Source organism: Culex quinquefasciatus, chromosome 2 (genome assembly GCF_015732765.1).
Source record: "Culex quinquefasciatus strain JHB chromosome 2, VPISU_Cqui_1.0_pri_paternal, whole genome shotgun sequence".
Classification (NCBI taxonomy): Eukaryota; Metazoa; Arthropoda; class Insecta; order Diptera; family Culicidae; genus Culex; species Culex quinquefasciatus.
In genome coordinates this window covers 184109178-184121081 of record NC_051862.1, presented here as the reverse complement: position 1 = coordinate 184121081, position 11904 = coordinate 184109178, and the positions used below count along the sequence as shown (strand labels likewise).

Genomic DNA, 11904 nt, shown 5'->3' with positions numbered 1-11904 from the left:
TGAGTGTGATTCTTACTGAGTACTACAAAATTTTACCTTTATTTGCTTCATGATAAAATCATTGATTTATTTTATGAAAATGTTTCAAATGATCTAAATTACTAGTTTCCGAATTATTCTGAGTGTGATTCTTACTGAGTACTACAAAATTTTACCAAAACTACGTAAAATACAGAAAATTTGATACTTTCCTTTAGAACTTTATTTGCTACATGATAAAATCATTGATTTATTTTATGAAAATGTTTCAAATGATCTAAATTACAAGTTTCCGAATTATTCTGAGTGTGATTCTTACTGAGTACTACAATATTTTACAAAAACTACGTAAAATACAGAAATTTTGATACTTTCCTTTAGAACTTTATTTGCTTCATGATAAAATCATTGATTTATTTTATGAAAATGTTTCAAATGATCTAAATTACAAGATTCCGAATTATTCTGAGTGTGATTCTTACTGAGTACTACAAAATTTTACCAAAACTACGTAAAATACAGAAAATTTGATACTTTCCTTTAGAACTTTATTTGCTTCATGATAAAATCATTGATTTATTTTATGAAAATGTTTCAAATGATCTAAATTACAAGTTTCCGAATTATTCTGAGTGTGATTCTTACTGAGTACTACAATATTTTACAAAAACTACGTAAAATACAGAAATTTTGATACTTTCCTTTAGAACTTTATTTGCTTCATGATAAAATCATTGATTTATTTTATGAAAATGTTTCAAATGATCTAAATTACAAGTTTCCGAATTATTCTGAGTGTGATTCTTACTGAGTACTACAAAATTTTACCAAAACTACGTAAAATACAGAAAATTTGATACTTTCCTTTAGAACTTTATTTGCTTCATGATAAAATCATTGATTTATTTTATGAAAATGTTTCAAATGATCTAAATTACAAGTTTCCGAATTATTCTGAGTGTGATTCTTACTGAGTACTACAAAATTTTACCAAAACTACGTAAAATACAGAAAATTTGATACTTTCCTTTAGAACTTTATTTGCTACATGATAAAATCATTGATTTAGTTTATGAAAATGTTTAAAATGGTCTAAATCATAAGTTTCCGAATCATTCTGAGTGTGTTTCCATCCTGAATACTACAAAATTTTACCAAAACCACGTAAAATACAGAAAATTTGATACTTTCCTTTAAAACTTTATTTGCTTCATGATAAAATCTTTGATTTATTTTATCAAAATGTTTCAAATGATCTAAATTACAAGTTTCCGAATTATTCTGAGTGTGATTCTTACTGAGTACTACAAAATTTTACCAAAACTACGTAAAATACAGAAAATTTGATACTTTCCTTTAGAACTTTATTTGCTTCATGATAAAATCATTGATTTAGTTTATGAAAATGTTTCAAATGATCTAAATTATAAGTTTCCGAATTTTTCTGAGTGTGTTTCTTCCTGAATACTACAAAATTTCACCAAAACTACGTAAAATACAGAAAATTTCACAGTTCTGTAAAAATCATCTGTTGTAGGAAAATTTGATATTTTTTTTATGAAAATCTTTCAAAACACCCATGAGCAAGTCACTGAGATTTCGGTCATTGTATTTTTTGTATTTTTTAATCCGGCTCAAACTATTTTGGTGCCTTCGGTATGCCCAAAGAAGCCATTTTGCATCATTAGTTCGTTCATATAATTTTTCATACAAATTTGTCAGCTGTCCATACAAAAATGATATTCGAAAATTCAAAAATCTGTTTCATTTGATGAAATTTTTTGATTGGTTTGGTGTCTTCGGCAAAGTTGTAGGTATGGAAATAGACTACACTGAAAAAAAGTAATACACGGTAAACAAAAATTTGGTGATTTTCAATTTCACTTTTTGTCACTAAAACTTGATTTGCAAAAGACACTATTTTTAATTTTTTTTATTTTCTGATATGTTATTTTCTGATTCTGATATGATATGAAGTCCTCTATCAAATGCCAACTTTTCAGGAATTTACAGAATGGGCAAAAAAATCTTTGACCGAGTTATAAATTTTGAATCAATATAGATTTAAAAAAAATCGAAACATTCGTCGCAAAAATGTTTCAACTTCATTTATCGATGTAAAATCGAATTTTCAATCTAAAAGTATGTTAGTGATTTTTTTATAAAGTGCACCGTTTTCAAGTTATAGTCATTCTTAGGTAAATTTTTTGAAAAGAAGTCGCAGTTGTTCATTTTTAAAATTAGTGCCCTTATTTTTGAAAAGCTAAGAAAATTTTCTATATTTTTGAACTTTGTTGATACGACCCTTAGTTGCTGAGATATTGCCATTCAAAGGTTAAAAAACAGGAAAATTCATGTTTTCTAAGTCTCACCCAAACAACCCACCATTTTCTAATGTCGATATCTCAGCAACTAGTGGTCCGATTTACAATGTTGGAATATGAAACATTTGTGAAATTTTTCGATCTTTTCGAAAAAAATATTTTCAAAAATTTAAAATCAAGACTAACATTTCAAAAGAGCATAATATTGAATGTAAGGCCCTTTTAAAAATATTTTCAGCTTTTCAAAAATATTTTTTTCAAAGGTGGGCAAACATGGGCACTTATTTAAAAAAATGAATAACTGCGACTTTTTTCAAAAAAGTTACCTAAAAATAGCTTGACTTGAAAACTTGCACTTTATAAAAAAAATCACTGAAGCTCTTTTCGATTGCAAATTCGATTTTACATCGAAAAATGAAGATGAAAGTTTTTTGCGAACAATAGTTCGATTTGTTGAAAAAATCTGTATTGATTCAAAAAATCATAGCTCGGTCAAAGATGTTTTGTCCATTCTGGAAATTTCTGAAAAGTTGGCATTTGATATCCTCTAAAACATATCAAAAAATAAAAAAAATAAAAAGAGTATTTTTTTTTGCAAATTAAGTTTTAGTGACAAAAAGTAAAATTAAAAATCACCAAATTTTTTTACCGTGTATCATTTTTTTCAGTGTAGTCCATATCCATACCTACAACTTTGCCGAAGACACTAAATCGATCAAAAATTCCTTCCATGGATACAGATTTTTAATTTTCACATTTCACATATCATTTTTGTATGGACAGCTGCCAAATTTGTATGGAAAATTAAATGAACGAACCAATGATGCAAAATTGCTTATTTGGGCATACCGAAGACACCAAAATAGTTTCAGCCGGATTTAAAATACAAAAAATATAATTAAAGAAAAAAGACTGATTCTGTAGAGAACTGCTCCCATACAATAAGCTTCCAAAACAATGCTCTACATTCTAATACCAACATAAAATTATAAAACTTTCTGTATTTTACGAAGTTTTGGTAATTTATTTTTAGTATTCAGGAAGAAACGCACTGAGAATGATTCAGGAACTTATAATTTAGATCATTTGAAAAAGCATCATGAAATAAATCAATGATTTTACCATGAAGCAAATAAAGTTCTAAAGAAAAGTATAAAATTTTCTGTATTTTACGTAGTTTTGGGAGAATTTTTTAGTATTCAGGAAGAATCACACTCAGAAAAATTCGGAAACTTATAATTTAGATCATTTGAAACATTTTCATAAAATAAATCAATGATTTTATCATGAAGCAAATAAAGTTCTAAAGGAAAGTATCAAATTTTCTGTATTTTACGTAGTTTTGGTAAAATTTTGTAGTACTCAGTAAGAATCACACTCAGAATAATTCGGAAACTTGTAATTTATATCATTTGAAACATTTTCATAAAATAAATCAATGATTTTATCATGAAGCAAATAAAGTTCTAAAGGAAAGTATCAAATTTTCTGTAATTTACGTGGTTTTGGTAAAATTTTGTAGTACTCAGTAAGAATCACACTCAGAATAATTCGGAAACTTGTAATTTAGATTATTTGAAACATTTTCATAAAATAAATCAATGATTTTATCATGAAGCAAATACAGTTCTAAAGGAATGTATCAAATTTTCTGTATTTTACGTAGTTTTGGTAAATTTTTTAGTATTCAGGAAAAACACACTCAGAATGATTCTGAAACATATAATTTAGATCATTTGAAACATTTTCATAAAAAATCAATGAAATCAATGATTTTACCATAAAGTTCTAGTCATAAAATGAGGCATTTTTATTTCTTCTGTAGTTTTACGTAGTTTTGTGATTTTTGTGAAAATAATTGAAATTTGAGAAGCTCATCATAATCCTGAGATCATAACGGAAATTTTGATATATAATTTTATGGGTTTTGCTAACATTTTAGCAAAGTTATTGTATTTTTCAGCGTAGCAAAATGTTCCCGCTTGAGTCGCTTTTCGGAAATACACGCGGAAAAAAAGTTGCTCCGACTAATTTAGTCGTAGTAATTAGAGGATTGATCAAATCGAGATCTGCAAAGTTCTAGGCTCATCTGGAGATCCGTACAAATCTCTGGAAAAAGGAATCATCCAGATTGGTTGAGTTTTGGCTGAGAACCAGCGAGTTGAAGTTAGCGTTCCAACTTTTTTTCCGCCTTGGACGGAGGAGTGTTAAGAGTGTAACATTTTTTCTGAATAATCCTGATCAAACTTTAACAGCTCGAAATACAGATTTTCATAATTTTACGTACACATTTTATGTGACCAGCCCGCTAAATTGTATACAGACTTGTATGGAAAAAACCATTGATGCAAAATTGCTTCTTTTGACGTAAGCAATGTATAGACAAAGTTTCATCTAAAGCAAAATATACAAGAAAAAACGATTTGCGAAATCGTAGAGAACAACGCACCTGCATTGTCAAACCACACGTTCAAATTAGGCTTTCATCCGAAAATAGTCGATTTCTGACCACTCGACCACTACCCTCATAAATCTCTCACAGAGAGCGGAAAAACCACAGAACCGTCCGCCGTCCCTCTAATGAAAGTAGCACGCGGTGGAGGCGCATGATTGGCGGTGCGGTTTTCAACCACAACCACATCGCAAACAGCGCACGAAGCTCTACTGGCTGCAAGTGCTTTCAATTATACATGATACCCTTTCGACACAAACACTGCACTGACAGACGCACCCACCCACCACCACCACCCACAAAACCCTAACGCATTCAACCCCAGCCCACTCCTTTCCTCGGTTTTTCTCCGTGATTTTCAAAGTTTCAAAGTGGAACATATGTTCCCGCCACAAAGTGCGCTCACTCGAGCAGCATTTTTTTCGCCCCCCTCCAAGTTTGAAACTACTTCTTTTATGCTTAGCTCTCCACAACTCATCGTTAGCTTTTTGCTCATTTTTAAACAATTCTTTTTCCACCCACTGAGCCACAAACTGTTTAACGGTTGGTGTTTTGTTTAGTGGCTTTTTCCCCGAGTCACAGCGTGACTTTTCACTATTTTGGTCCACCCAAAGCTTTTCGGGTGCTTTTTCGGAAAAAAAGTATACGGCATTAAACCACTGGTTCTCACACATACAGATACACACACAAAGCGTGGGAAAAAGTTTGCGGGGGCGTTATTAATTATACTTTCATTTAATTGCGGTTTGGTGGTGGTTTGGGAGCGGGTGCAAAAATCGTTGAAAAATTATAAATTTTTGGTTTGTTCCCGAGCAGGGGTAAATAACACGGGAATACCAAATTTTGGTATTACTTGGGCAAATAACAGCGACCAAAATGTGCCCTTGGTTGCCCAGTAATAGATGGTAAAATACCATGAAATAATACCAAAATCTTGTATATGTAAGGGCACAACAATACCAAACCATGTTATTCCAAGGGTAAAATAATACCTCAAAATAAAACCATTTCAATACCAAGTTGAGGTCTTCTGGATTTTTGAACATTGCTTGAATACCAAAACTTGGTATTGCCATGGTTTTATTTTTAGGTATTCCCGCGCCCTTGGAAAATCATATGTTGATATTTCTGTGGTCTTTCACATACATGATTTTGGTATGATTTCATGGTATTTTACCATCTATTACTGGGCAACCAAGAGCACATTATGGTCGCTGGTATTTGAACAAGTAATACCAAAATTTGGTATTTTTATACCATTTTTAGGTGCAACAGTTGCATTTAGTGAAAAAACGGAAATTATTCATATGCAACAGCCAAATCTACTCACCTGATGATTCCATGTTGTTATTAGTGATATTCTTCACCACACCGAATGCATTTGTCATTGATGAACGGCCTGTGCTTGAAGTTCTTGAAGCTTCTGAAAAATAACAAGATTGAAAAATAAGTATTATTAAAATGAAACTGAATTGAAATTCACCAAAATTCAATAATCTGTCGATTGACTCGTTTTTCAAAGTATTTGGTTATCCCGACTTAGAGATATTTCAACGTTTTTGAAAAAATATTAGTGGGTATATCACACTAATTTTTAAAATCATCTTTAACATTTTTGGGTTTCAAGTCATTTTAGCGCAAAATTAATTAACTCGTAAATTTTTTTTAACAAATTTCCCATAGTTTCAGAGAAAATTGATGAAACCTTTCAATATTCAAATAATACCAAAATGTGCCATCCTGACTTAGAAAATTTTCCACAATTTCAAGTAATTTCTATAGGGGGTATATCAAAAATGTTTAAAATAAAGTTTGAAATTTCCCGTTTTGAATGAAAGCATTCGCTTTGAGACATGATTTTAGCGCAAAATTAATTATTTTGTCAAAACTGGTCAAAATTTTCCCATAGTTTCAGAGGAATTTGATAAAACACTTAAATACCAAAATAATACCAAAATGTGCCATCCTGACTTAGAAAATGTTCCACAATTTCAAGTCATTTCTATAGGGGGTATATCAAAAATGTTTAAAATAAAGTTCGAAATTTCCGGTTTTGAATGAAAGCATTCGCTTTGAGACATCATTTTAGCGCAAAATTAATTATTTTGTCAAAATTGGTCAAAATTTTCCCATAGTTTCAGAGGAATTTAATAAAACACTTAAATACCAAAAGAATACCAAAATGTGGTGTTCGATCATTGACAAATTCTGCAATTTTGCAATATCAAAACAATACCTTAAATTGGTATGATACCACATTTTGCTCTTGCATAATCCTTAAGACAAATTTTAAAGGGTCCAGGAATACCAAAATTTGGTATTGATACCAGAGAAAGGTATTATTACGCATTTCCCTTGTTATTTACCCATGCTCGGGTTTGCTCTTTGCTATTTCGAGTTGCAAGCAAAGCGATCGTGAAAATAATTATTTGTATGCGGATGGTGGCGAATTTGAATGAACAAGTTTTTTGAAAATCGTTATATCAGGGAATGAAAAAAAACTCAAGTTTGATCTTTTCGATGGTATGCTTTCTATATAAAAAATTCAAATTTCGTGCATGTCGGAACAAGCTAGAACAATTCTAAGCTCTGAATGAGCTTATGATCAAGTATAGCTACAACGGATAAGCTGCCTTGAGCAGCGAAAGCTTTTCGGCGTCAAAAGACAAAACAAACTGTGATTTAATTTTAAGCTTTTGTATTTCTATCTTTTTCCTCAGAAAATTTCGAAGGTTTTTATGATTAGTGCGCTGACCACGGGGACGCGCTGTCTTGTTTTTGCATGCTCATTTTCATTTCTTTTGTGTCGCTGTTTGTGTGCTTGGGTGCGTGGTTATTATAATTAAATAATGGCATCATTAGTGCGCTGACCACGGGGACGCGCTGTCTTGTTTTTGCATGCTCATTTTCATTTCTTTTGTGCCGCTGTTTGTGTGCTTGGGTGCTCGGTTATTATATATAGGTGAAGGGATTTTATTAAATGATCATTATATTGCATTATTATATTTATTTGATTATATAACCACACTATATTTTACACTTAACACATCATACAAAACACATATGAAACTGTAAACAGGAGCGTTTGGTACGGTATGTCCAAGCATCCTTCCTCCCCTGTAGATTCTGTGAAATGTGATCCGTTCTCAGAATCCTCTCTGCGGTAAACACAACGTAGTAGGGCTGGCCGCTTTAATTTTTGCAATACATTTTCGGGTGTTCTCGGATGTACTGCAATTATTAATAATGACAAGAAAAGTGCTTGGGGCGTAATCTAATCACAAGACTTTCCAGCATGCTTTCATCGGACTGGCTGCGTTTGTGTTAGATTAGATTAGATTAGATTAGAAAATTTCGAACGTTTTTATAAAATAATGTTTCCTTCTCTTGGCAAATCCATTGTTAGAATTCCCAATTACATCAAAATGAACTATAGTACAAATCATAGTTGAAAGGTACTCTAAAACTTTATTAAGTTATAAGAATCACGAAATTATGAATAAATTGATTATTTACTAATAAAAACTATTTTTTGATTGATGAAATTCAAGCAAAAATTTAACAGTGTAGTGAATTTCGATACCATAAAACGGGGTGACTTTGATAGCCGGGGTGACTTTGATCAAAAATCAAAATCAAACCATCCACATTAACGACCCCCGGGTCTTTTGTGGTCTCTATTGCAAGTTTCTGCTCGAACCTAGGAGTCCAAAGGCTCGAATGGGGAGAGCACCCAAACCTCTTTTTACTCCAAGGAACCTTCCACCCCAGTGTTTGAACTGACGACCTTTGGATTACGAGTCCAACCGCCGCCAGCGATTCCACCGAAGTAGGCTTGGTTTGGTGTGTTGTTTGTACTTATGGCATGGAGACAACTCCTACACTGCCCACCATTGAAAAAACGGCTAATATCCACTTTTGGCAAAAACGAGATATTAGAACCATGTGGTAGAGGATGTTCCAACGCATCTTCTGGAACTTGAATTTCACTGAAATAGTGTTTAGACTTGGCTGCCGATGCGAAAAACCAAACGGCTAATATGCCACTCTTATGGGAAATTGCCTTGACAGAGATTTTGTGACAAACACTAAAACGCGTTTTTCTCGGAATACTTGATTTGGCATAATAGCCGAATTTTCAATTATGGGCAGTACACCTGGAATGACTTAACAGCCTAACAACCAATGCCGGGAACGACATTTTACTTCCTCATCCGATGGAAGGTTGCAGCAGACGGGGTGACTTTGATAGGTTTGCGATTATTCCGCAAAATTAAGAATACAATTAAAATACATACGGAATTGTTTAGAATCATCATCGTGGTAGAGAAGTATTCAAAGTACCTAAAAAAAAACTTTTCATAAAATTTTGAAAATTTTAAAGAGTTAGTTAACTATAATTAAGAAAATGTTGATGATAGTCATTATTTTAAACTTCTCAAATTGTCATGATTTTCTCAATGAACATGATTTTGAATCGGAAAACGAAACTTAGTAAACTAAATATAAACATTGATTTTTTTTCTTAAAAACTAAATCAGCTACTTAAATGATGGTACATTTGACGAGCGAATACCGGATAGCGGCCAGTTTCGCTGAAACGTGAGTGCACGGAGAGAAAAATATTTGTAGATTTAGAAATATTTATGGGTAATTCTCCGCCAACTCACACAGCAGTTGCCCCGACCCCTCTTCGATTTGCGTGAAACTTTGTCCTAAGGGGTAACTTTTGTCCCTGATCACGAATCCGAGGTCCGTTTTTTGATATCTCGTGACGGAGGGGCGGTACGACCCCTTCCATTTTTGAACATGTGAAAAAAGAGGTGTTTTTCAATAATTTGCAGCCTGAAACGGTGATGAGATAGAAATTTGGTGTCAAAGGGACTTTTGTGTAAAATTAGACGCCCGATTTGATGGCGTACTCAGAATTCCGAATAAACGTATTTTTCATCGAAAAAAACACTAAAAAAGTTTTAAAAATTCTCCCATTTTCCGTTACTCGACTGTAAAAATTTTGGAACATGTCATTTTATGGGAAATTTAATGTACTTTTCGAATCTACATTGTCCCAGAAGGGTCATTTTTCATTTAGAACAAAATTTTTCATTTTAAAATTTCATGTTTTTCTAACTTTGCAGGGTTATTTTTAGAGTGTAACAATGTTCCACAAAGTTGTAGAGCAGACAATTGCAAAAATTTTGATATATAGACATAAGGGGTTTGCTTATAACCATCACGAGTTATCGCGATTTTACGAAAAAAAGTTTTGAAAAAGTTGGTCGTCATCGATCATGGCCATTCATGGTCACCCGCGACAGACACGGACGACGAAACAAAGAGAAACGCAAAAATTAACTTTTTCAAAACTTTTTTTCGTAAAATCGCGATAACTCGTGATGTTTATAAGCAAACCCCTTATGTCTATACATCAAAATTTTTGTAATTGTCTGCTCTACAACTTTGTTAAATATTGTTACACTCTAAAAAATAACCCTGCAAAGTTAGAAAAAACACGAAATTTTAAAATGAAAAATTTTGTTCTAAATGAAAAAATGACTCTTCTGGGACAATGTAGATTCGAAAAGTACATTAAATTTCCCATAAAATGACATGTTCCAAAATTTTTTACAGTCGAGTAACGGAAAATGGGAGAATTTTTAAAACTTTTGTAGTGTTTTTTCGATGAAAATACGTTTTTTCGGAATTCTGAGTACGCCATCAAATCGGGCGTCTAATTTTACATAAAAGTCCCTTTGACACCAAATTTCTATCTCATCACCGTTTCAGGCTGCAAATTGTTGAAAAACACCTCTTTTTTCGCATGTTCAAAAATGGAAGGGGTCGTACCGCCCCTCCGTCACGAGATATCAAAAAACGGACCTCGGATTCGTGATCAGGGACAAAAGTTACCCCTTAGGACAAAGTTTCACGCAAATCGAAGAGGGGTCGGGGCAACTTTTCCCGATTTCGTGTGAGTTGGTAGAGAATTACCCTTATTTGTTTTCTGAAACTACAGATTACCCCGCTACCAGACAGTTCTGTGCTTGACGGAGCATCCCCTAACGACAAACACTCCCATTTCGGTAAGCCTAGCATAAGTGTACATTTTTTTATGTTTTTTGTGCCTTACCCAATAAATCTACCCCTAGATTCCTTGAAAAAGGCCCAAAACGGGTCGAAACGTCGGATGAAGAGAACATACAAGTGTTTTGATTCCCCAAACAGACCGAAAGCCAAAACCTAACCTGAAAGTACATTTGACGTTCAAATAAAGTTTGAACATCTTAAATATGATTTTAACAAGAAAAACTATGACTATCAAAGTCACCCCGAAATTTAAACTATGAATTTTTAATGTAACTATCTTTCAAAACACTATTGAAAGAACTTTTTTTTCCAAAATAGTGCATGGACTTTGTGTGGCCGACCCCAGTACATGTAATAATCTGTGTAAAAATCTTGAGAAAAAACCTTACCTGTTAGAAATTATTCCAAAAACAAATTGAAATCCAATCAAAGTCACCCCGGTTTACGGTACGTACTGTAATTACAGAATCAAATAAATGTCAAAGACGAAAGTGTTATGTCATGATTTCAAAAAACCTATTGAAAAAGAATTTTTTTTTCGAAAGAGAAATAATCCAATACGAAATTCAGATGCACTGCTTAATTACTTAAATTTTATTATAAACAATTTTATATAAAAAATCACCAAAACAAAATTACTCTTACTTGGCCGAAGTTTGAGTTTCGGATCCTCCGAAAATAATAACTTTTTTATAAAAAAATAATTTCAAAATTAAAAAAAAACTAGCCTAGACTTCGAAAGTGTCCAAAATATGAGTTTAAAGCTATTTCAAAACGTTAATCTTGATTCTAAATTTTTAAATGATTTTAGTGAGCAATTCTTTGCGAAATCGTTCTTTATTTTATTTTAATCTTTATATTTTTTAATCCGGCTGAAACTTTTGTTGGTGTCTTTAGTGTGCTCAAAGAAGCCATTTTGCATACAAACTTTACAGCCATACGAAAATAATACATGAAAATTTAAAAAATCTTTTTTTTTTAAATATTTTTTTGATCGATTTAGTTTACGGTAATTTTTTTTGTGATTTTTGATTTCACTATTGGTTACTTAAACAATATTAC

General features: G+C 32.2%; 1 long non-coding RNA gene across 1 annotated transcript; it reads left to right on the top strand.

The window, feature by feature from the left end:
- The first annotated feature begins 9317 nt into the window (after positions 1-9317).
- On the top strand, positions 9318-10952 carry LOC119767861. The gene is made up of 2 exons (XR_005277751.1): positions 9318-9357; positions 10772-10952. It is a non-coding gene; the product is annotated as an uncharacterized LOC119767861 (long non-coding RNA).
- Positions 10953-11904: the final 952 nt, after the last annotated feature.